Here is a 26,715-nt window from a genome sequence, read left to right on the forward strand (position 1 = left end):
AGTCACAGTCCATTACAAAGAAATTAGAGTGTTCTGTTAGAGTGAGCTGGCACATTCATGGCATGCTAGAATAACTGGTCATATTGCGTCTTTGGAATAAGCTGCTGTGAATTCGTCATGAAAACAACTACTCAGGTTTGGGTTTGTCTCTGACAGACAGACTCTCTTATTGTGTCATACGTTCATAGCCATATGAGACAGATACAGGTATTGAGGTCATCTACCCCATCTCCTGCACAGAGCAGAGTTGTTTTCCCTACAGTGTATTTTTGTGATCTATCTAATATTAAATATTTTCCGTGGTGGGGATTCCACCACCTTCCTCAGAAGGCTGTAGTTCACATTGATCTCTCTGCTCGAGGAGGTACCTTTTGTAGTCAGGCTATATTGTCCTTCCTTAATTCACTCACTTTATTTCCGTGTAACTCCAACTTTTTAATACCTTAATGAGTTCCCTTCAATCCTTCGTGTCCCATTCTTCAGATTCACATCCACTTCTATTAGAGATTTCTGCATTGGTGTGTCATACCTGTCTTTCAGTGTGATTGATGAAATGATCTCAGTTTACTAATGACTTGCATAATGTTTTGAACTGCATTCAGATGCCATTAAAATGGGTCAAAGGGTTAGACTATCAGCTTAGGAAAGCTTGGAGCTGGATAATTCCCCAATCTGTTTCCGATTTAAGCCCTATCCAAATGGTGTAGTAAAAAGCATAAAAGCTGCTGGTGTGTTGCTGTGGTCGCAGTCTGTCTTCCGGTGTGTGGTCAGACAACCCATCAGAGGATCTAAAGCTGTGTTTAAAGCCTGCAGAGGCAATGCTGAATGTGTCAGCAGTTGCTGTTGTAGAGCTGGATGGATCAGAGACACCTGTTTCCTCGGACCTTTTGTAACGCCTGTGTTGCCGAGGGGTGATGTTCTCACGCTGTGCCGCTACAAGCAGCCTGTGGGTTGTGATGTGCTTTCACACTGTGCTGTATGAAGGTGGTCTGCGCGATGGTGCTGGATCTGGCATGCCTGTTGATCACAGCCGTGTCAGACAGGTAGACAGTAGCTGTGATGTTTCTTTCTCAGCTCTTCAGTGAGCAGCTCAGTCTATTCATTGCAAGCCTGCCAGCAGCTCTTGCCATCCAAGTGGGTGACGTTCTAGCAGTATTTGAGAGCCGGCGGAAAAGGGTGATGATCAGATGCAGCCAGTTAAAAACTAGCATATGCTTTACAGGAGCATTTGTTCTGTATCCTGAGCTGAAGCTGGAATTTCACAGCATCAAGGCAGAACAGTCTCAAGCGGGGAAGATCGTGGCCTTTTGGAAAGCATACTTAAATATTGCACTGAGAGGGCACATAAGCTCTACATTAAGAAATTCAAGGATTTTGCGATGTCAGGAGACCCAGGGGTGAACGCAACCGTTTGAGCGTAGAGATTTTGCTAGTGAACATGTTGAGGGTGTTACAGAAGTACAGCTGGAGTGGGTGGGATTATGTTAAAAGTTAGTATGCCAGTATTAGACCCTAGGGATGTATAGGTGTACTCCCTAGGTTGTAGCGACACATTATAAAACATATGTAAGGTTATAGCTGAGGTGCCACCCCATGGGAGGGCAGGTTGCCTCAGAAGAACCCCTCTCGGATGCTCTGCTGAGCTTTGTGGGACAGTCTCTTCTGTCTCTGGAATGTGCTGTGGGAGACCAATCTCATGACTTAACAAAGTTAGGGTACCCATCCTGTGTCAGTGATCTCAGCTGGCAACTGTCTTCCTCTCAGAAGGGCGACCGAGGGCTGCGTGAGTGTGGAAATTGAAACCCCTGTTCTTTTGGGTATTTGGTCCCTTCTGTATCGGATGCAGTGATGTGAGTGCTGTGGCAGAAACTGTAGCTGCTGTTCTGTTCAGGAGCAGGATATGAGTCTCTGGGGATGTCGGTCTTGTGCTTCCACCGGCCTCAAATTCACAGAACAGTAAAATGCAGTTGTTGTATTATGAGACCCAAATGTAATACATGAAGAATGTGTGGCACATTAAACCCGTCTGGTTCATACAGAAACTCATGTATAATTCACAGTCTTTGTAAATATGTCAGCTTAATTCCTCTCTGGCACCTATCAGCAAGGCTCTGTCTCCCTAGGGTTAGTCAGACCTGACAGCTTCTGAAAGTGGACCCTGAATTGTGTGGCAAATGGTGCTGAACTCTGAGTATTACTGAGTAACAACTGGTTTTGAATCCAGAAAAAAAACCAAAAACGGTTTCATTGTAAGAATTTAAGTTCTTCGTTGTCTCCTTAGTGCAACTTTAAATTTTCATCCTTGTTATGATGGAAAAACCCTTTACTTTCTTAGCAGAGCAGGGTTACATCTAGGCATGCACAGCAACACCAAGCTTTGGTTATCCTTCTCTGACATTACATGTCATTTCTTGAAGTTGGTGGATTGATGTTGTTAGCCATCTGATAGCCCTTTCAGACATTTATTTGTAGCTTAATTAATGTGTGTGATATTTTCCTTCAGACTGTAGCTTATGTGCAGGCTTCTGAGTAGCGGTCACTTGCTAATATATGACAGTACAGAAGGCACAGAAATGTACCACGCCGCAAGGCTCTGGGTGACTGGTTTAGTGCGTGTCCTTTGTATTAACTGAATTGCCTGTACTCTGTGGACAAATTGAGCTGCACTTACGTAAAGCCAGTGAGAGTGCATGAACTTGTGTGTTTGGCGCTTGCAAGCGCTCTTGTTAAGTGACAGCATTGGTCTTTTAAGTAGTCCGTGGAAAGCAGCAGCTTGGTTCAGTCACTGCTACTCAGAAAAAATCAAGTCCCAAATGTACCCTAGGTACTATGAAAATAATGTTAGATAACAACATGTTTTATATAAAATAATGTTAAGTAACAACACGTTTTATTCTGGCTCAGAGACGCTGAGAATTTTGAGCTGTTGGGAGGTAAATTGATAAAACACACTGGTCCGCAGGATGCTAATGTAGCCTGGGCTGGAGCCAACATCTGTAGAAGTCTAAAGGAATTGTCCAGTGGATTTAGCCTGCTTTGGACTGGGTCTTTGGATGAGATTTTCAGAAGCAGTGCGCAGCGCTCAACTCCAGTGGGGGCGGAGAACTCGGCGCTGAGCTTTGCTGGCCTACTGGATTTAACACAGTCTTTGAGTGATTTAAAAGCACTGAGGGGAGGAAAAATAATCTGCATTTTGAAGCCAGATACCGTATGTATTCTCTCAAGAGCTGTTTTTACAAGTGACTTAAACTCAGTTATAAAGCTCTCTTTACCACGTGGCTGATGTGAATTATTTTCCTGCCCGCAGATGTGCCAAACCAGGGGCAGTGAAAGGTGAGTCCGCACTGCTGAGCACAGCGTTTGGCTGGAGCTGGGAGCTCTCGTGGGGCAATTTAATGGCTGCCTTATGAGAGGGGAGCTGGAGCAAGACATTTTAACACCCGGAAGCCCTCCTTAAACTCGATTCCTTTTCCTAAGCTCTGGTTTCTTCTGCTGTCTTCAGGCTGCCATTTATCACATCTTAGCAACCGGTGGAAGTTGTGTGGCTGCCGTCATACCCTGTTGTAGGGTTTCATGGTAGTTCTGTGTTCTCTTTTGAATTCCTGTAATTCCTCTCATTGGGAAACAAAACAAAACCTATCTGTAATAAAAACAAGAACAAGTCTTCCTGCAAATACAACAGCACAAAAGCTGGCTGTGCTTTACCACTGAGGCTATCTGAACCAAGCAGCCTTTCCCGTATCACCTTCAAAGCCCTTGATTTAAGGAAGGGCAGTGATTACTCAATGATTAAGGATAATGGCTATTTACTTTTGGAAACAATGGACTTGATGAACCACCAAAAATGACCTAATTTTCAGAAGTGAATTTGCCTTGGAGCAAACTAGCTGGGTTTGGGATGAAAGTGTGTACATTATCTTCATGAGGTGGTAAAAGTTGTTTTGAGATAAATCACAATGATTTTTTTTTTGTCATCTTGAGGACTGATGTGGCCCCAAGCATGGAAATGTCAGGCTAGAAAACAATACTAGCATTTAAAGTAATGAGCACAGAATGAAAAAAAATTTTTGAAACCTTATAGTGATAAACTCTCAGGCTTGCCTGGCAGCTTGCTAGGTTTTCGTGTGATCACCTACATATGCTAAATGTATAGCTTTGTTTGGTCTGCAGTAGGATTTTACCAGGTATTCACAGAATGGTAGGGTTGGAGGGGACATCTGTGGATCATCTAGTCCAACCCCCCTGCCGAAGCAGGGTCACCTACAGCAGGCTGCACAGGACCTTGTCCAGGTGGGTCTTGAATACCGCCAGAGAAGGAAACTCCACAACCTCCCTGGGCAGCCTATTCCAGTGCTCCATCACCCTCAGAGGGAAGAAGTTCTTCCTCATGTTCAGACGGAACTTCCTATGCTTCAATTTGTGCCCGTTGCCCCTTGTCCTGTCACTGGGCACCACTGAAAAGAGTCTGTGTGGAAAACTGCTCCTCCTGTTTCATAGAATCACAGAACAATTTGGGTTGGAAGGGACCATTAAAGATCACCTAGTCCAACCCTCCTACCATTGGCAGGGACATTGTTCACCAGACCAGGTTGCTCAAAGCGCCATCCAACCTGGCCTTGAACACTTCCAGGGAGGGGACATCCACGTTTAGATGTTTAGACATGTCCACTTAGGTTACAGTGTAGGTAAAACGTGCTGGGACCTGTGTAGGCAAGGATAATAGAGAGGGTATTACTGTACCAATTAATATATTCTTGAAAGATATGGAATACTGGTGGACTTGCTATGTGAGCTGGGTTGAATTATAAACTGGAGGTGGTGGTGGTGGGGTAGCAGAATTATTCCCCTTCTTGTCTCAGTTCTCCTGATAGTCCTTCTGACCTATGTGCCTCTGGAGCTTGAGAGGTATGTGTGGTATCTACAGCCTGAAACAGTGACTACTGCTCTGTTGTAAGCAATTTTTGCATATATATGGATTTATTTCTCAGGGTGTAGTCTGAGATTCACTCCTGACTTCAAGACTGGGAGTAGACTCCTCTCAGGTGAAGAAAGTGTTTGGCCTTTCAGAAGAGGTCTTGTCAGGGTGCGTATCAGAGGTGCAGATATGCATGGCAGAGATGCTGGATGACAGGATCCCGCTGCTGTTCATGATGGTTGCTGTGAAATAATCACTGACAGCTGCATATGAACCTAGTGAAGAAATACTAAAACTATGCAACGGCAAGCAGAAAATCACACAAGATGATCAGAACTGGGCAAAAAAACCCAGACTTTTGAGCCTATGTAGGTGATTCTTTGTAGGCAAGTGACTTGTCAAAAGCCTTATGTGAAAGCACCACAAAAATGGATGTAATCAGGGTATTCCAGGTTTTACGTGCATTTGATAAAATGGGGTGGCTATGCCTTTCACTTTAGCAATTTAGGTTTGCAAGTTTAAGCCTTTTGCATTTTAGGATACCCTAAGCTTGCCTTTTGATGCCCATCTGTCTTCCTCTTGCCTGCGCATGCTTTGCTTTCTCCCCACAGATAACTCCAGATGCATTGCTTGTCAGAGGCAGACAGACATGCTATCATTGCCTGCTGTTGGGCCTCTACTAGAGTACACAGACCCTATATGGTATGTTAATGATATAATGGCAAGAACTGGTATAATATGATATTTGTGGTTTCTGTTTGAAGCAGAAGCCTCCATCAGTACCAATATTTAGCTGTGTAGGGTGACTTGTATTGGAATGTTTTGTTCTTAGATTCTTTGCTTGTTCGCAGGTTTTTTTGCATAAAATGCCCAGTGATTTTACTGGTAGTATATGAGGGTATGAATCTCATTTATGCTGCTGTACTTCCTTCTACTATAAAAATACTTTAAAATGCTTCAATAGTAGGTATATAAATGTTTTAAAGCTGTTTTATACTTAAGGGGATGGAGTGAAGTGGCCTCTGAGCTCTTAAGAATCAAGCTCATAATACTTAATATCTCTGAAGCGGGTTGTACTATTGGCATCCAATAATATGTTCCGATTTATAGGGAATCTGTTCTTCAGTTTGCATTGCAAGCTTAACTTCTGTCAGTAAACTTATTGTATAGGGACATGCTCGTCATTCAGTGCTTGTAGCCTGAATGAGTGAAGCGTCCCCACTTCTGCTGCTGTCTTTGCCCTCCAGGAGACATGTGAAAGGCTTTGGCAGAGCCCATGTTTGGTTTTTTTTTGTAGTTCAATTTTAGATTATTTCAGCATTTATTACCCTTCCTGCTACTGCTTAGTTCAAGTGGAATTACGCAATTCAGCTTGTCTTCTTACAGTGGATGGACTTCTATCACACACGTGGTGTCTCCCACATGCTGATGAACTTCAGCAGATAAAGGATTATTCTTTCCTGGTTAAACACAAGAATTAGATGTTTAATAATACGTATATTGACAGTTTCATTTCACACATAGTTTCCTAAGGGCCTCATGCTGAATCAAAGGCATGATTCTAAACTACAATATGGCTGATTTGGTTGACAAAAAAGCATTGTATAAAAGCAATAACTTTGATCCCTCTCTAGAAAATACAAATGTGTATGTGTATACAAAAAGGGAGGGTATCATCCTTTAAGAATTGTATGCACTTCTGGAGTATATTTTAAACTGTTTTCCTGTAAATGCTTTGTGCAGTTATGGTGGTTGAAGGTGATCTAAGGGCTATGGAAAGACACAGTATCTTCTATTTGATCAACTGATCAAGTCGGGCAAAAAACCCAAGCTTTTAAGCACACGAACCTTTTTTGGTCTTTTATTTTATTTGAGTGTTACAGGAGCCTTAACAAGTGAGACAGATAATGCTGAAACTTCAGCAGACTTTGTATTCTTTCGTTTTATTTTGCATTCTGGGCAGTGAACCATGCTAAAGCTCTTTCCACTTCACTGGTGCACACCGGAAAAGTGTAAATGGGAGCTTATGTAGTTTTGAGCAAACACTGCAGAAAGCTTCCCTTCTGACCCTTTTTACTATTCAGGTTTTGGCCAATGCTGGTAAGTCACCTAAAAGGCTGGTTAATCTGTACTTGGTTTAATGTCTGGACAAGCAGAAATTTCTTGTTGATGATTGGTTATGCTTTTGACATATGTACCATTGCCTCGTTGTAGGACCTTCTTGTACTGTAGGTTTGACCACATCTGAGTGTGGTTCCATCCTGTCAACAGGTTGCAGAAGACAAAGACGACTTTCTCTATACTTCAGGCAGGAGAAATGGCTCTCACATCTCAAGCATTCTGGACCATAGCAACAGAGGGCCCAGGCTGGCAAGTACAAAAGATGGGAGCCCAACAAGAACAGGAACAAAAACAGCATTAGTTTTTCTGCCCTGGCAGCTCAAAACTGTCCCCAAATAGAAGGATGTCTAGTTGGTGCCCTGCGTGCCCCAACCTAGCCAGGCTGGCCATCAGCTGCAGTGAAGCTGCAGTAGCACAGGCATCAGCACACCCTGTGCGAAGTCACCAGGCGTCCTTTGGTCTGTGACAGCCCGTGCTGCTGTGATTTCATTGCTGTTGCTGCTAGAGTAAAACTCACTCAAGTGTGGCAGCGCGTGCAGCATAGTCTGCTTGCAGTATAGACATGACTTTTGGAGAACAGTAGTAAGGTGCTGTCCCCACAGGTATGAGGGAAACATCAAGCATGACTTGCATGACTCCAGAATGTGTTACAACTGCTCACACTTAAAATGGGGACAAAACTTAGAGTAAGGTAGATTAAAGGTGGGAATCCCCATGCAGGCTTTCTTGGTTATTCTCATTCAGGGTGGTGATGCCATATGATGATATTATATATGGGTTTGACTCAATGGGCTAAACTCAGGCTTGATTTTTGTTTAAGCTGTTATGAAACCTGAAATGGTTATACTAACAGAAACAATACTGCTGCAGTTGTATGGTTATAAAGATGGTTTACACCACTGTAGTTTCTTTGTGTAAGAAGAGTGGAATAAACTATGCTAAAATAAAGCATTATATAGATATAATTATTTTCACAACAGACAGACTGGGGAATCTGTGACTGTTTGGGCAAGATTTTAAGAATGACTCCAGAGTTTAGACAATAGTTGTTTTCTGTCTCTGTGGGTGTCTACTAATAAACTAATTTGGGATACTTGTCTTCTAAAATATTTATCTTGCTCTAAAATTTCAGATTTACATTCAAATAGCAAAAGTAGTGGTGTATTTTGTTTGCTTGCTTTTAACTCTTGGCTCTTTTGGTATGCAGGCTGCTTGTAGCCAGAAGAAGCAAAGATGCATGTGGGCCATGTATTAGATCTGCACTGTGTTAACCATACGTTACATGGTACATACGTACAACACATGTTGTTACATGTTACCATCCCATAGTCTGTATGTGTCACATGAGCAGGACTCCGCTGTGCTAGGCACTGTATCAGCACAGAGCAGAAAGCTGATTCTGTTTGAGTGTTCATCTTAGTAGAAATCAATACATAACAGATGGATGTAGATGGTACGTGGGGGAAGTGCAGAGATGACAAGGGCGTAATATTTTTCACAAGCCAGACGTCAGTTCTGATATAGGTGGCACTGAAAAGTGGAGGAGATGAGCAGTAACGGTAGGAAAGGCGGGATGAAGGAAAGCATGAAAACGTTTGTTGGAAAATCTGATAGTTGGGTGATAGCGGAAGGCTTCACAGGACGATCAGAAGCAGAAATCGATGCCTCGGCAGCAAGTGAGGAATGATAGATAGGGTGAGGGTAAGTGATGGGAAGTCTTGAAACCAAAGATAAGCTTATGCTAAAAGCCTTGAATCTGAAGATAAGTTTAATGCAAGAATGTGTGGAGAGAGCTGGTGAAGATGGTGGTGAGTGAGGTGATAATGACAGGCTTGGACTGTGGCCTTTGCTGAACCCTTCTGGGTGGGAGAAACCAAGCTTCTCTTTATTGGGACTGGGGAAAATGATGTTTGAGTCCCTGAGATGTTCAATGCTGGATGCTTGAGAAAGTAAGAACTGCACAGACGCCATGTAAAAAGAACATGCAGGACGTCCTGTCTACCCCTCTGTGTTGACAAAGGCTCAGATAAGTTGTGAATTGAAAGTTCATTTTGTGTTACTAACTACTCTGCTTGCAGGTAGCTCTGTTTGGGAACAACAGATCCGTTTTTCTATTTAGCTAAACCCTTTTCAAGTGAATCTGCAAAGAGGCATGTTTCTGATGTGGAAGAAAAGTGTCCTCAAGCAGAGCTGAGGAAATCGGGAGAAGCTGTTAGGATGAGATCTGTCTCAGCAAGACCTTCAGCATAGTCCAGACGTGTAGACCTAAAAGAAGTGCATGTCCAAGATGACAGCTAGTGATACGGGGCTGAGCTGTGTTGTCCCCAGGATGAAAAGCAAGAGGAGATGAAATTTGATGGGAAGTGAAACATTCCCTTTTACCATGTTGTGCTTGAGCTGAAGGCTGGATGCTGTGGATGTGCTGTCCAACAGACGGGCCAAGAATTTCCCGAGTGCTGAAAGTGAGAAGCCTGGAAATAGTCGTACATCTGTGTGTCATCAGTTCATATACAGTTGAAACTGCTGATAAAATCAGCCAGAGATAAGATGCAGAGGGGGAAGAAAAGCTGTTCAGAATATTGTATGTAACAGCACCACAGAACATGGAAGAGTGTGTTACGGAGGTCATGAATAAAGCAGGAGAAATCAGGTTCGTGCAAGAGTCATACAAATTATGGCTTTTACAGGTCTTGAGAGACAACCTGAACAGTTGTATTAATACTGTTGTAGTATTGTAAGGTCACATTAGTGATGCTGGACGCTGTGTGATTAATACTGTTACAATGTTTGTGTAATAAGGAATATAAGCAATCAATGGTTATATTAGCATTCGAATCTTGGCAAACCATTGAATTAACATTGTGTGTGACAATAACGAGACAAGAACCTTATATGATCAGTAATTGCTCAGTTCCAACACTTCTCACTGCTACCCAGTTACGGAAGAGTGCAATGTTGTTTTGTTGTGTGTTTTTTTTTTTTTAATTCTGAACGATTTCAACAGTAACAAAAATGGGTTTGATATTGTAGATTGATTTTGTTTGTTTGTTTGGGTTTTTTTGTTCCCCTGGCCTCCTAAACTAAATATTTTGGGGAGGGGGTTCAGGAACTAAACAGTGGCTAATGGGGCACTTTTCGTTCTGATTATGTTGCAGATGCCTTGCAAGTAGCTGAAGTTTTTGATTGCCAAAACATCAAAGGAGAAGAAAGGCGGGTAGGAGCAAGGAAAGCTTTTTGCTGAAGACTGAGACATATGTACCTTTTTCACAATGTAAAACCTTGAACGTTTTTGCTGATAGCAGACTTCTGAGGAAATGCAATTTTAGTGTAAAAGCCATATTTCATACTGAAGAAGTAAATAAGCAGATTTTTTGAAAAACGATTTTCAATCAGCCTACACCCAGTTAAAGTACAAGCTTGGCTCTACTTCTGTTTTCAACCTAAGTAGTGTGGTGGTGGTGATGTCTGACACTGTCTGCAGGAAAGGGCTTGTATCTTCATACGGGACGCTGAACAGGGTGCAGCAGCAAGACTTACACTGGGCTTTTCCTGGAGGCTGAGGACTATGAGTGACATAAAAGAGCACAGGTGGCCTAGCAAAGAATTAGGGGCCTTGTGTGGGAGCTGTTGTGTAACAGCAGAAATGTAAGACCATTCTGGGCTGTGGTGGGGAATCCGTGATATTCACTGTGTCCATGGAGAAACCCGGGCCACGTGGCTCAGTTAGCTGTATGGGACCACTGAGGACTCCTCACTGGTATGGCAACATGAGGATTTTTTGGTAGATGGTCCCTATTTACCACTTGTCTTGAAGTTTAAACAATTTTCAGGGTGCGTCTGTGGTGTTTTTACCCTAAATGTTTTTGCCTTGTTGGAGGCAAACCAACCTCCTGCTGGAATGACTGAAGGGTAAAAAAAAAACGCCAAACCACTGTCAAGGAAATAATTGCTGTGATTCCCTCCTTTCTGAGCCTCTTCCCCTATGTTTTCTGCTATCTTGTGTTTAGGAATCCTGCCCACTCCTGCAGTCAGTGGGAGTTTCTGCCCTTAAGAAGTGAGCAGTATAGCACTGTTTTGTTACCCTGTGATTTCATTAAATATTAAACTTTCCAAGAAGTGAATAACCTGTTAGTCAAATATAAACTATAAACATGGCTTGATTCACTATTCTGCTTGTCTGTTTCATGCAAAGCAGGCATAAAGCTGCTGCCATTTTGACAGGATAGCAGTCCGTGCTCTGCTTGATCCATGTCCTGGTATGTGGACCAGTACAATATATAGTATAATCCGGTTGTTAAAGATGGATATGGATGAGTTCCTGAAACAAGGCTGGAGTAGAAACAGAGGATCCATACTTGGAGATCAACAGAGCATATCAAAGTTATTAGATGATGCTTTGCACAAGGAACCTCTCGTCTTACATGATCCCATATTTGCTGCTGGATTTTTGCCTTGGTTTTGCAAGAGTGATCAAGCTCCATTAGGTGTATTAATACCAAATTAGGAATGCTAATGCTAGGTTACCTTACTGCTGTTTGTAATGGGCTTGGTGTAGTTCAGTGTGATCACTGGTGCCCACAGGTGTGACACTTTGATTCTTGTTTTCCTTCCTCTTTCTAATAACCTTTGCCATGTTCTTCCTCTTAGCCTGCTACATCAAACAGACAGATCATGGTTGTAGGGATTCTGGCTGTTTTCTCTCAGAGTACAGAGAATTGTGTTCTAGTTTATTTTTGGTTTTTAAAGGTAAAAAGAAAGGGAAGTGGCTGAATGCTGTTCCCTTTACTGGAGACATGTTCTTGTCTGAGCAAAAAGGTTTGCGGTCCTTTTGAGAAACATTCAGATTGAGTTTGTAGGACTTGCTCCTGGGAATTTATTCTGCAGCTAGATCTTCTCTGCCTCTATAAACCTTACAGAAAGTACTTCTAAACAACTGATTATCACAGAAATTCCTGACTGGTCAAGAAGCAGGAGGGAATTAGCTTTGGGAGAACAGATATTGATCTGTGAAAGCAGAATAATTGCAACAAGCAGTAATTAGTGAAATCACTCTATACTAACTGCCCTTGCATATTTATTATACTGCAGTTGTTGGCAATTTCCCATGTAGTTCTGTCACTAATCTACCATTAATAATGTAGTCTAAACCCATTGGTAGCAAACTAGTCCAGTCATTAACTTTCAGCATCCATTGTTCAGCCTTACTCAACAGTGCCGTGGTAACTTGCTGTTAGTCAAGCTTTTGTGAAACTTTGGCAGTGATTCCTGTGGACTACGGCGGTGGCACCACGTTACGTCCCAAGATTCTCTGAGTCACGTTAAGATTCAGGAAACAACCATATAAATAGAGCTCTCCAAATAGTACCTTTACATCATCATCATGTGTTTCCAGTTGGGGAATGAATACTTCCTCATTCCAGTGGTGATATCACTTTTCCAGACCCTCTCTAAAACTAAATATAGTCATAGAAAGTGTCTCTGCGCATATAAACTAACGTCGTTGAGTCACTCTAAGACCTTCAAGAATTGGAGAGGATAAGCTGTTTCATTCATCACTGACTGTAAGGCAGGATGGCTTCATTGTAATTAGTAAAAAAGGGGAGATACGTTTTTAAAGTTAAAGTGTAAGCTTGGACATCAGTGGTTCTGTTACATATGGACTGGCCTTGCCCAGATGATTCTGTCTGTCTGTCTGTTGGTCCTGAGACTTACAGAATGCTGCCCATTGCTGGGACATCTGGGTACCTTCCGCCTGGAGGAAGTTGCAGAGTCCCCAGGCAGTTTTGTGGCATTTCTGGTATCTTCCATGTCTACAAGCAAAGCTCTATTGACAGTCTCATTTGCTTTTGAAGGGAATAGTGAGGAAGAAGAGGGATCCTTTGGGCATGATTTTTTTTATGATTGCTGAACATGTGCACTCATTTCATTACTCAAAACTCCTGAAGCAACTGTGCTGCAGGCTTCCATGGTAGGCTCTCAAATTCAGAATCATCAAAAATCAGTGGCCACTGCTGAAAGTGGTGAATTCTAACTTTACAGTTTCCCATTCGTTTTAAAAGAGGTATTGGGTAGGAATAAGTGGTATTATAGATAGAATTAAAAATAAGATATGATCAAGTGTTTGCACCCTGTACAAAAGTCAGCAGCATTTATTAAATCAAAAGAACTATGAAGGCTCACGGTAATGAGCAATTCTCCCAACACCTGACCCTTCCATGGTTATAACTGCACATTCCTCTTAGTTCTTCTGTTGTTACTGACCATGATGGAGTCTTGCTAGCTGTTCTTACACTGCAGTTCAATCTCAGAAGGCAAACAATAACCACTGTACACAGACATCACTTCAAACTGAAGGGATGGTTCCCTTCCAATCTTTATATGTAGAAATAAAGAAAGAAAATCACTGTTTAGGCCTGCAATTTGCCAGATGGCCAATCAATCTCAATCCACCTGTAAGCCTCAAAGGGAGCAGCTTTTCCTTCCAGCATGCCTTGCAGTCCCCTTAGGCAATGGATCCCGAGTGAAGGCAGAGGTCCCAGAGGAGTGGTGCTGGGAGTCTAGCTGATCAGTGGCGTTTGGGATAGCAAGCCAGGCAGGGTGGGATGTACCACCAAAAACAAGTTTTCTAATCAGATGAATTGCAGAAAATCACTGTTCTAAGGTTTTTGTCTATACTAGAGGGTTGCACTCTTCTAATTGTATGGTCGGATATTTTGGATCTACGGAAGTGGAAGGCCGCTTCTGAAGTGTTGCACCTTAGCTTGCAGGTGTAAGGACAAATACTTGTGGGAAAAACAACGGGCAGGTGATGCTGAAGTCTTTCCAGCAACAACCAAATGCATCTTGCAGTTACAATTCACGCTTTGGTGAACTGCATTCAGTATGAATCCTTCTCATAATTCATTTGGCTGGCAAATACATATTTTGCAAAGCATATATTTTGATATATGAGGGCATTTCTAATCTCTTTTTTTTTTTCACAGACAGTGGGAGCTCAATCACCAATTTCTAAAATGCTGGCTTTTCAGTTCTGGAAGGTGCCACTTGTCAAGCAGCACAAAGAAGTGCTGCCCATGCTGGCTGAGCCAAGGAAGGGAGTTGTACGCTTGCTGTTGTTATGGGGAAGTTTGTGGGTAGGTAAATGGTAGTTTTCCAAACCAGAATTTGGCATGGTAAAACTAATTTATTCTTCCCCCGAAACAAAAAACCTGTAGAATTGTTACCGCACGTAGTGATTTGTTCTCTCTGAAATCCAGCAGGAAACAAATTGGGAAAAAGCAAACACAGCAGTGTCTTTGCCTGCAGTTCCTGCTTCTCGCTTGCAGAAGCCTTACCAGTGTTTGTGTGTTATCTGGGTGTTGAAGTGAAAATGTCTTCCTCCCCAGCCTTCAGGTTACCCTCACCCTAACAACAACCAGTCTTTGCACTGCCTGAGAAGATCTGCTCTGTGTGAGGCATCAGCTTAGCCCTTCAGGTGCGGAGAGACTGGAAAAGCTTCTTGTGAATGGCCAAGAAATACTGTGCTATAGTAACTAAACAGGGACATGAACGCTGGTGTAAATTCAGCATTGATGTGTCTCCCAGAGAATAAATTTTTATTGTTTCCTTGCCAATGTCCTGCCCTCCAGCCCAGGTAACGCCATAAGCAACTAGCTGCTTTAGGCAGATGTCTGACCTGTATCCAGAAGGGATTCGGGGAGGCTGACGTTCATGTCTTCTGTCTTGTTAAGCTAAACCAGACTGCGCTTAGAGCTTTTGCGTTTTAGCTTGTGGCATTCCCCCTGGTACTCGCCTTCTCTGTCTCCAAGGCGTCACTCATAAAAGGAGACAGCATCTGGTGTGAGCTCAGGGAACACAAATATTTAGGACTCTTATAGTTATCCCTGTTTCTTTTGGTGTGTGTTTGTTCTTTGGAAGCTTTCGTAGGATGCAGGGACTGGCAGGATGTAGAAGCATATGATGTGGTTAGCCCTGGGTTACGGGATCCTTTGTAAAGCGTTTTAGCCTCGAGCGGCATTCATTCTCTTGCCTCCTCTGGCTGTAAGAAGCAGGGAGATTTGCCACAGACCAGGCCAGATTCAGGTCAGTGATCTAAACAAGTTTGTTTTTATTTTCCTGTGCATCCACAGGTTCCTTTAAAGGCCAAAACAACTGCATTTGAAGTGTGTAAATATATATATTCCTTTCTCTGAGAGCTGATGACCTTATTGGGCACAAAGACAGGCCAGGAGGAAATTGTAAGTTAAACAAAATCAGTTAAATTTTAGCACAGAAACACATATCCTGATGCTGAAAGAAAGAAATAGCAGGAAACTTTCCAGCCATTCTTGTGGCCTAGTTTTATCATCAGAACATTTTTGGGGAAGCGCATTCGGAAGAGTCTGTGAAGCAAAGCAGAACTAAATTACTTATCGCCTCGTATCCATGCAGACAATACGTGCTAAATCATCAGGCGATATCTTCTGTCTGTATTTCCAACTAGAGCAGCCTCAGCGTGAGCCCTTCATGCTTCCAGCAAAAGACTTCTGCGAGCAAACCACAGAACAAAACAGCTAAAGAGCCCCTTTCTTCATGCAGCTTTTGGAGAAAATCTTTTGTTTAAACAAAAGGAACAGAGCAGTAGTGCCTGGAAGGACTCAGGCTTCCTGCTGAGATGTAAATCGCTTTTGATTCTGCCTGGGAGATATATTCTGGGAACAGAAATGAGCGAGTTGAGAAGCTGGGAGATGGAAAGAGTGGTTGATGACAACCTTTACATGGTGTGAGAGGCTCTTTCCACCCTGACAGTGCTCCAAAGGGAAGGTGGGTCTCATCCTGTTACGAAGGGGCATGATCTTCTTGGAATTGAGTCAAGTTGGGAAAAACAAGTTAAAAGGCATGCTCTTGGCTGGTGTTTTTGGGTTACCAGCTATTATACTTGCACTGTGTTAGCACATGGGAGCTCAGTGTGAACTCAGTGTATCCTGTGTAGCTCCTTCCTTGGATGGATCACAATCTTACTTGTCCCATTTCTTTGTTGTTTTTAAGATGGCTTTCTTGCCAATGTTGCTGTGTGAAAACCTTGCACGAGCTTTTTGGAGACAGCCTGATAATGCATGCAGTGGCCTCAGGTGCAGAAACAGCAAATGGGAGGAACAAAAAGAAAGGGGAAAGATTTTGTTTGATCTTTTTTTTTTTTGGCTTTTTTTCTCCCCAAGTATGGCACAGATGGTTTCAGCTACCGATCATGATGACAGCAGTGGATCACCATGTCTTCAGGCAGAAGCGGTAACCTTCTGTATGAAGGAATTTCTAAAACCTGGGCTTTCACAGCAGTCCTCCTGCCCACGGTCCTCTGGTGTGGGCAGCTGCCAGTCAGGGCAGGATTTTGTAGGCAAGCCCCAGCGTGTGTGGTGCTGGTTCCCTGTTGATGCTGCGTGACTGGTGGGTGCATCCGTGCTAGCCCTGCTGTAGTCAATGTAGGTAGTAACATGAACAAAGACATAGTAGCGTGGGCTTCATTCAGCCTGGTGTAGCAGGTAGTGCATATAAGCCCAGGCACCTAAGTAGGCTTGTACCCTGGTGGCTACCGGTGATGAAGCCTGCTATGACTTCTTCAGCTGGCAAGTTCAAAGCCTGCGTGGAGGTGGCTGTGTGAAGCCTGGTTACGCGTGCTGTGTAGGCACACCAAGAGGATGGTGCCTGCACAGGAGGGTGCAGGTGTGGTGGTGGTAGAGAGAGGCTACAGCAGTAGTAATTGAAGAGGCAGTGGAAAGTCTCTCTACTGTTCTACCTCACCTACCAGATAGGATAAAACTAACTGAAGAACAACTGTGTTTACTGCGAAGAGACCTCCCATGGATATATTTTGGAAACCGTGATGTTTCTCTGCCTAGAGCAAAGTAAAAAAACTTTTAAATGTAAACATTAAGAGGGGACAGGGTGCTGTCCCCTCTTTTCACTTTATTCTCTTGTAATAGTTGGCTAATTTTCTTACTGACAATATGAAGCTACAGTAGACCTTTAGGGTAAATCAGGAGTAATCCCAAGGAAGTCATTGGTGTTTCTCTGGTGTCCAAGGATCTTAGGGAGCCGTAGGGGCTAATTATTATGTTTCTTTATTCATTCTTCCTGTAAGACACGAAAACAACTACAATCCAAAAATCATGGAGGTTTAAGATGCCGCAAACTAGGATGAATCAGAGTTTTCAAGTTTTGTAGGTCACGCTCTTCTCACTGCTGATTCGGAAGTCCATCTTGTTCTTTGCTGAGGCTAGGGATCTTACCAAATTGGACAGTGAAGTTCATCCTGAACAGTCAGCTTCACATGAATGTTCATATGACCAAATGACACGTGGAGCTGAAGTTTTAAGACCTATTTAGTACATAGGCAGAAAACAAGAAGTAAGACTCAAGGTGGATTTTTTTCCTAATATTTAAGCTGAAGTTCACTTGACGTGGTCTTTTGCAGTCAACTGGACGCCTGCTGACCTATTTCTGCCCCCCAACAGTGTGCCAAAAAGATGAGATACAGATGAGCCTGCTGTAGGTGACCCTGCTTCGGCAGGAGGGTTGGACTAGACGACTCACAGAGGTCCCTTCCAACCCCTACCATTCTGTGATTCTGTGATTCAAGATAGCTAAAGCAAGAGTGAGAAGAGCCAAACTAAATTCTTTCTGTTACTGACGTCAGTCATCACTAGAAGGCCACTAAACATAGAGTAGCTCCTTTATAGGGTGGAGAATGTTAGCTTCATACAGTGCATGTACAAAGGCTTTGCGTGCCAGATGATTATTACAATAGCAAAACAACAATGATGGAGTCGGCGAGGGAACTGCTCCTCCACGTCCTCTGACATCTGTTGAAGTCCCTGCTCAGTGTCCTTCTGCTCTTACTGTTCAGAGCATGTGAGCTGTAGGCCTGGCAGGCATGTTTGTAATTAATGTTTCCAGCGTCATTCTGATGCTGCTTGCTGTGCCACGGAGAACATGTGTTCCCGTGAAGCCGGGCTGTCATGTGGACCGCTCAAGGGTAGCGCTGAACTTTCATCAGGCTACTGCATTATAACCCGGTCTCTCTGCAGAATGATGAAATCAAGCCTGGGTGGAGGAGCGGGTGAGCTGAGATTCTTAGGGTAAAAGCAGATATGAAAAGGGAAGGGCATCAGCGTGTCAGAGGGACCCGCAAAGGGAATTTACCAGGGTTCTTATTGCTGTGAAAGTGGAATAACTGCAAATATATAGTTGTATGAAAGAGTGCTCATCTGCCAGGGAGTTCATTCCCCTGGGACAGGGTAAACAGAAAGACTGTTTATAGCCTTTTTGATGAATATTGGCTGCTGCCATTTTTGGATGCCTGTTATGGGAGACTTTTAGAGCACCCACAGCTGCAAGTGAGGTAATGGACAGTATAGAAATCAATCCCAAATTAAGTCCCCCAAACTACTAGTCACCTAGCAATTGGGCATAAAAAGATAAGGTAAATGCCTAACTGGGTCACACCAAGGTTCACATCTGGCCCTGGATTCTTCTCCAACAGCACCCAAAGAGTGTGCGCAGGAGCCAGGCCCCTGTCTGCAGTCTGCTCCCTTGCACTTTCCTGCATCTGCCACTCTAGGAGGAGCATCCTTGCCTGTTTTCTGTACGGTTTGTTTATGGACCAGTTGTCCTTGGATTTGTCTAATCCCTTTTTGAACCTGCTGATGCTGTCTGCCTGTCACAGATGTTACGGGTCATCACTGTGTCAACACATTCCAGAAATTCACTACAGACTCAGTAGAAATGTACCTTTTATTGATTTTAAATTATTTACTTTTAGTTTCAGTGAGTGCCACCCACATCTAATAATACTGAGTTTAGTGAAAAACAGTTGCATGAGTACCTTATCCACAGGCTTCATAATTTTGTAAACTTTGGTCATATCCCTTGTCAGACTTTCCCTATTTAAGCTGAAGACTCCCAGCCTTTTCAGTCTCTACTGGTAAAGCAGCTCTTCTGTCCCCTTAATTATTGCAGTTGCCTGTCTATGGTACCTTTTCAGCGTCCACTTTGTTGTTCTTTAAATGTAGAAACCAGAAATGCCCCCAGTGCTCGGGAGGCCTGCAGGCTTTGTGCAGATTGAACTTGAAGATGGAGCCAAAGCCCTGCAGAATTCACCGTGCACAAGAACCATCACAGCTGCCAGTTTGAATGTTCGCTGATCACGGAGATGGAAATATATTTGTAAAACACTAAAATTATAACAGCAGTTTGTAATATATTTGACATTTTGTACCATACGTATGAATGGCACATTACAGAAAAACAGAGATAGGGCAGGTCGAAATAACGTAGCACTGCCTCACGCTTTGTGAACAAAATGGTTTAACATATGGTCCCAACCCTGTGAGCGTCTCCAGCTGTGATGCTGCCAAGAACAATGTCATGAATCTGCAGAGCCCGTTCGTGGTAGTAAGCAAGCAGCATGGTTGCCTCTGAACCCACGATGCTTAGGTGTGTACATGCATATGTGCATGTATAGGTAACAGGGGGGGTTTTTTTAAGCCTTGTTGTAATTTGCCAGTGGAAGTGTCAGTGCTTTAAAAAGGCAGACTGAAGGTTGGCTTAATTTCACGGAAAGACTGCAGGAATTTCCCTTTTGTGTACAGAATTGATAGCTGTACTGAGATAATGTTTTACACAGTTTAGGATTAGGAATAGATCTGAAGGTCCCTAAACTTGACCATATCGGTAAGGATTTTTAAATCTGGTGATCTGTTTCATAGTAAGAATTATTTTTGCCAGGCTTTGTTGTGCCATTGTTCCCCTGCAGATGGCCTGAAGGAGTGATTTTGTATAGTAAGGACTATCACTTTTTTGGCGTTGCCCACTGGAACAGTGAAGGAATACCCCGTGTCCTTGCTGTGTGATCAGCTTCGTGTGAGTTTTAACCCCTACATCCTCTGAATGTTGTTTGCATGCTTTGAACCTGGTTAATTGTGTCTTGGTTTTGGTAGGTGGTTTCTTGAAGGCCTTAGAGACCACTGCTCTTGCCAGAGATCAGCTGTGAAGTTTTACCCTTTTGACTTATGCTCCAACGATACCCATGTTTTTTACTGTAAGTTATAAATAATTGACTGTATCAAGTTTGATTTACTAATTAGCAAGGAGAAAACTGAAAGAAGCATTACGTGTGAAAGGCATTGTATTTCTTGTTGACATTCTCAACCCTTTGTGCGTAGGGAGAAGTGACAGTATATATCAATATTTAGTTTGAATTTCAAAGTTTTCTGTCAAGGTGATGGGAGAAGTAATTTACGGATCAATGTTTTGTCCAGTAAACTTTGTCTTATGAATCTGATTTCAAGTGTTTCAAAAAGAGCAGCACATTTTCTAGGATAAATATGGTGTACTTTGGCACATCTTCCATTCATTTTTCTGCAATTTCCCACTTCATTATGAATGATAATCCTTCCAAAAAGCTGCAGTGGCTTTGCTGTGCAGCTGCACTCCGTGTATAAGCAGTTTGGCTGCCTTCCCAAAATGGCACATTTCAACCATGACTGTCATAAAAGCTGCTACCAAGGATTCTAACCATACTGATAGACTTGTGTTTGGACCAGCTTCATTATATTTTGAAGTCAGGTCATATTCAAGAATACTCCTGGCCCCTGGCTACACGGTACAGTAACACTCTGAAATGTCATCTCGTGGGACATCAGCTGTCATTTTTGAGTCATTGAGAAATAAGTTTGATGATATCTACCCAGTCCTTGGTGAAACATTTGCTCATAGGACCATCTGCCCCTTTAATAGAGTTGTCATTTCAGCATCGCTTCAATTTCTGCAGCAGCTGCCCCTTGATAATAAGTCAAATGCGGGGATGTCACAGAGGAGAACAACAGAGCCTGACTGCAGTGCTGTCATTGCCTTCAGCTCGCTCTGCCAGTACATCATCTCCCTAGTTAATGAAATCCTCTTTCTTTGCTTGGTCGGCCCTTCAGATTTCTTCTTGAGCTGTCTCCAGCCAGAGAGGCAAGTCCTGCGGTAGGTCAGACTGGATGCCTTTTTCATGGCCTCCACTTACAGCGAGCACCTTTCTGTGCCTGCTGAGATGTGTTTTTAGCTTGTCTTGGCTAACTCAAATTAACACATTGGCAAAGATATGGGAATTTACTGTTTGCCATGGATTAGCATTTTGAAGTTCTCTTTTTAGGCTTGAGTTTGAACTGATAATCTCGGTTTATTATTAGACTTTCCAGACATCTGCCTTTCAGCGGTTCAAGTGAGCATCCTACAGAACCGCTGCAAATCCACTTTCTGTCCAGTTCGTTGCACTCCAGCACTACTGAGCCCCGCAGTGACCCCCACAGGGCGTGAGGGACTGGGGCTAAGGCTGTGTGCTTTGGGACATAGGCATCTTGTAGGCTGTTTCGCCTGAGTGGAAAAAACAGCGTTTTTATAAACAGTGCCCAGTGTGAGTGACTTTCAACAATGCTTCTCTTACAGGTGTCCTCTGTTACCAGGCGCAAGTGTGCCAAATGAGGCGTTATGAAATAATACAGTGTAGGAGGGGTTGTTCCACTAATTTGCCCATTAGCCTGAAATCTGGGAGGTGCAAATTAACACATCTGTCCTGCTGCTGATTTTCTGCCTCCTTTATACTGGAGGTCTGTCTCAATTAACTGTAGATGATCTCTGTTTAGGCATCTGGTCTAAAAGATATGTATCTAATCTCAACTGCTTACCAAGGCTCTTTGTATGTGGTGGAAACGTAGGCACCATCCTAAAATGTGTGCCTAAATTAGATAGCCTCCTGGCAGTGTATGTTCCTGTTTATTGAGTCCAGAGAAAACCCAGATTATTAGTTTAGACTAAATGCTTAACTTCGTGATGGCAGAAAGGAGCAGAAATGAGTCCAGAGCTTCTAGTCACTCTATGCCTCTCTTTACAGGCTGTACAAATCATTAATGATTATCTGCTGTTTTGCACGATGTTGTGGTTGGTAATGATGAAAGTGCCCAGAGATTTTGTAACTAAGCTATGCAGAAGGGAAACCTGCCCCCGTGTAGGTGGAGGTGACCCAAAAGAAATGACAGTGGCTTCTTTTCAGTGGGCTGTAAGAAGAGAACCATTATTCTCTTCCCAGACAGCTAACTTTATAAAAATTATAAAGTCAAGAGCATAAGCAGCTTTTGTGGCAATAATGACTCCATTTTCTGCTCCCCTATAGTTGAAGTCCTTCACAGGTTTGTGTGTGTGTACTATCTGATCACAAATCGTGTGCTTCCTACTTCCACCCAAGTTTTGGGAGTAAATGAATCCCCCGTTGGTGGTTTTTTTTCTTCGTTCTGTAGTTTTTTCTCTTCTCTGATTAAAGTGCTTCTTTGAGGACCAAGAGGATAAATTACAACAGGGATGGTCTCTTGATTCTCTGATGGTGATTTAGGTGCAGATGGACTCTAGGTACCTCTTCCTCTGATTTCTCATTGTTTTTTTTTCTTTCCCCCCATTCCTCCGTAGAGTCACATGGAAGGCTCTGAGGAGGTCTGCTCTGTGCACGTTGTTGGGTTGCTTTGCTGAGGATTTCTGGCTGCTTTTGGGTCATCTTCCAGGTAGAAGGAGGGTAACAACTGCTTTTCTGGTTGGAGCACTCACTGTGTGTTAATAGAATAGTTAGGCAAGAGTGCCGCATGCACCCTGCCCTTTTGGGATTGTAATAACAATGTATGAGGATCCTCACATACCTGTCTTCTGGGGTTTTGTGAAAAAGACACTGGTGTCTTTCTGTCTTTGAGAAGTGTGGCCAAGTTCATTGGGCCTGGCCGTCAGGGAGCTGGGTATCTACCTGGTCAGAGCTGGCTGTGTGTCCTGCACAGGGGTGGGAGTCATGAGGCTCTCAGACTTCATGTTTGGTCTCATTCAGCCCAGCAAAGTAGGGATGAAGGCATACCGCCAGGTGGTTTAGCTCAGTACTTGCCACTGAAAGGAGTATGAAGGCACTATTCACTATTCACTCTTCCGTCTGAACATGAGGAAGAACTTCTTCCCTCTGAGGGTGACGGAGCACTGGAACAGGCTGCCCAGGGAGGTTGTGGAGTCTCCTTCTCTGGAGATATTCAAGACCCGCCTGGACAAGGTCCTGCGCAGCCTACTGTAGGTGACCCTGCTTCGGCAGGGGGGTTGGACTAGATGACCCACAGAGGTCCCTTCCAACCCGTACTATTCTGTGATTCTGTGATTCTGTGACTATAGCATTGCCTGACGGGTTTTGGCTGTGTGCTTCACTCTACCTGACAACCTGCGAAGACTTCAAGGAACTCACCATGCATGATGACTCGTGTGCCGGATAAGACCTGCTTAGTCACAAGTAGTTGGATTTTCCTTCTACATCAGATTCGTATTGGTTTGGCAGAAACTGACCCACCAGAGCCAGATGCTGTATTCACTCACACACCTGAGGCACTATTTGAGAACAGCTTCACTGGTCTGGAGAAAACCAGGCTGTTTCTTTTAGTGTGAGACCCAGTGTGGAATGATGAGTGGATTTTTGCTTGCTCTATTCTGCTCTACTTTCATCACAAAAACTGTTTTGTTAAAAATTTCCAGTTTGGTTGTAAAAGCCACCCAAGGACTCAGACTTGTGTATCTGCACACTTCTAACCCCAGCAGGGCATGACTTTGGGTAATGGGAACTGCTGGAAACATTTTCCCACTCCTTTGTGTCTGCACTTATTGAGGAAACTGGGGAATGAAGTTAAGAGTTCAAGTGCTTTTCCATAGAAACTTGCTACGCTGGCTTTTGGTTGTGATACAGATATGTCACTTCCCACCAGGCAGTTTGCGTGCTGTGCTGTCCTTGATCCCCTGAGCGGTACTGCCTTCCTCACTGTGAACGGGAGATGTGACACTTCTCGTTTACTCTGAAGTATGTTCCTGGGGGCACATCTCCACCATGTGCTACGTGATGAGAAGGGAAGAGCGTTTTGCCTTGTAGGTGCACATTATGCTCGTGCCGCAAGAGCTGCCTTTAAAGAGGCTGACAGATGTTGTGGCACTCGCACAGCTGGGGTTGTTCTGAAGCTGTGTGTAATGCATGTGAGACCTTCTCCAGGTGTATTACCGTTAAATGTTTTGCACTTTATCTTCCTCAAGAGAACTCCCCTGTGCAAAACAAAACCCCATGGCATGCAGGATAAGTTGGCCATCTGACCTGTGTTGAAGAAAGTTCTACATTTTTTAACTCATTCCCCTTTGCATCTCACTCAGACAGACGCTAATGTCCATTATTAAGGGACACTTTAGACTCCTTGTTTTCATTAAAGTTGTTGATTATGACCTGGTCTGATCTCAGACAGCGTACCTGTACCACCACTACCTTTATCTGCTTCACTGTATTTTGTTATAAGTGCTGGGTCTTTGTCTGGGGCAGGGAGCTGGTGAGTGTGAACTCTAAGCCCTGAGGCTTCCTCCTGTTTTGCTGACTGAATGCTCACAGGATTCTGGTGTTTGGCCACAGACTGAAACGCCCTGTGGCCTGCCATGACCCTGTAACTGCAGAAATCAGCCCTAGAATTTGGCTTCTGATTGTCATTTTTTGTTTTATTTTTTTATTGTATTCCTAATGCAGTGATATATAGGGAGACAAGAGTTTCTGGAAGAGGATTTAGGTCACGCTGAAAGAAACTGCTATTAAATTCCATTGATTTTGTTTTATATAACTGGGACTCTTCTTTGAAGTCCTCCTTCTTCAAATATTTAGTGACACTTTTTCCTCTTTAGCTCAAGGGTCAGTGTCTCCTATTGGCCAATTGTGTGGGTTCCCTTGCCAGCAATACAGAGGTTGCCAGTTGTTTCTTGTCATCTTACCAGGCTTGGCTTTCCACCATGTCTGTAAGCAGTGCTGGAGTATCATATCCAGATGATGGTTCAGCTCCCCACAGCTAGACACTCTCACTGGCTTCCTCTAACAAGCTTTTCTTTGCTGGCTGGGATACTTCTAAGCCCTCCTTGTGTTACTCGAGATGGGTCAGGGAAGGCCATGTGTTCGCATAGCTTTCGGTTTCCTGCTTGTATAGCTCATCTCTTCTCTGCTCGGCACCTTGTGTATTGACCAGCACCCCTGCAATCTGAATCTAAATCCCTTCCTGGTCAGAACAACTGCATTTTCTAGAAGAGTGGAACATCACTTGTGTGTGTCCCTGTCCCGTTGCCCCGCTTTTATTTCTGTGTGTGTATGTCCCGAGATGTGCACTTTATCATCACAGCACATTCTGCGTGTAGTACATTGTACCTGCAAAGGTAAATACGTGCATTGCTGAGCAGCCATAGCTTTTAAGTCATGGGCAGTTTGGATATGTCCTTGAGCTGGAGTCAGACAGTTCTGTGAACAGCAGAACTAATGAAATGTAATTTTCACTTTTTTTCCCTGTGTGGGATTACTGAACACACACAAAAAGTCATCAGGAGACAGATGGTCAAACATACTGGCTTACAAACAAATGTAAAAAATGTGTGATGCCATGAGCTTTGTTTCCTTGTGAAATTCGCGTAATAATGATTCTGTGGCCAGTCCCATCTCACTCCATCTTCAGGGGAAAAAAAAAATACGGAGAATTGAACCTCTGAAGCGCTCTTATGGTCAGGATAGTTTGCAGGTTGCTTGAAAGCTGTTAGGAAATGGGAGCTTTATCGCCTCTCCTGTACTATTCTGTTAGTTTCTTTAGTCTTTGATTCATATCTTCATTGGCTAACCCTGAAGGATTTGAATGAATAAAACTTTACTATAAAATCTGGCATATAACTTAACAATAGATACAGAAATATTTTACCCCAGTTGTTCTTAAAAGGACTGGTAAGTTTAAAAAACAAACAGACTCCAAAAAAAACAAACAAAAACCCCAAAAATGGAGCTGGGGCTGACTTCACCGGTCCTAATGCTCCACCATGAAAAAGGGCCCAGTGTAATGATTTATGAGACCTGAGTTTCATGTAGTTAAAGCGTGCCTAGAAGCCCAGCATTGTAGTGGTGATATTTAATTGTATGCCAAGGAGCTTGTATGCATTGATAGGATCTGGCTTCCAGGACAAACCGTTGTTTGGAGCATGTTCTCGGGGTGAGCAAGGCACACCAAGGGGTTCCTCAGGAGTCCCTGCCCACGCACGTCTCCTCTGGGCCTTTCAGAGGCGTTCAGGTGGCAGAGACAGAGCCGCAATCTTTCTGTGCTCCGCTCGCTAATGCAGCAGAAAAGCTTTGTCCCCTTCCTACGCCCACGTACATCTGCATGCACCAAAGTGTTGAGTGAAGGCTTTAGCCTGTCTTGACTGGCTGCACAGAAGCCGTACATAGCCAGAATTCATGTTTGTATGCATGGGATTTCTCCTTGTCACTACTTCTGATCCCACTGTGAAGTGACAGTGGAGAGGGCAAATGGGGACAAGCAGTTCATGCGGAGGGAAGTGAAGAGAAGAAGCTGTGGGTGATTTTGTGTGGAAAATTAAATTAAACCCTAGCGAGGCAGCTGGAGCAGGGTTTTGCCCAAGCAGGGGGCAGCCAGCCCCTCCTGCTCCCTTGCCCCTGTGATGCCGAGAGTCTTGTTCTCCCTGAGGACACTTTCAGCATGTTATGCAGAGGTGGTCTTCCCTGCGGGCTTTGGTGGAAATGCCAGATAAGTTGCAGTGGCTGTTCGTGACGAATGGATAGCCACAGATGAGACGGGGAA

At 43.6% G+C, this 26,715-nt stretch overlaps 1 protein-coding gene across 3 annotated transcripts in view; it reads left to right on the top strand.

Moving 5' to 3' along the window:
* Positions 1 to 26,715, top strand: part of GFOD1 (Gfo/Idh/MocA-like oxidoreductase domain containing 1) — a 76,475-nt gene that overhangs the window by 20,428 nt on the left and 29,332 nt on the right. Inside the window, exon 1 of one of the 3 annotated variants that reach the window (XM_075416910.1) lies at positions 10,195 to 10,250. The exons of the other annotated variants lie outside the window; for them this stretch is intronic. The gene's annotated coding sequence lies outside the window, so the exon portion shown is untranslated. Of the gene's footprint in view, positions 1 to 10,194; positions 10,251 to 26,715 lie in introns of those variants that run through there. 3 annotated transcript variants of the gene reach the window in all.

Source organism: Opisthocomus hoazin, chromosome 3 (genome assembly GCF_030867145.1).
Source record: "Opisthocomus hoazin isolate bOpiHoa1 chromosome 3, bOpiHoa1.hap1, whole genome shotgun sequence".
Classification (NCBI taxonomy): domain Eukaryota; kingdom Metazoa; phylum Chordata; class Aves; order Opisthocomiformes; family Opisthocomidae; genus Opisthocomus; species Opisthocomus hoazin.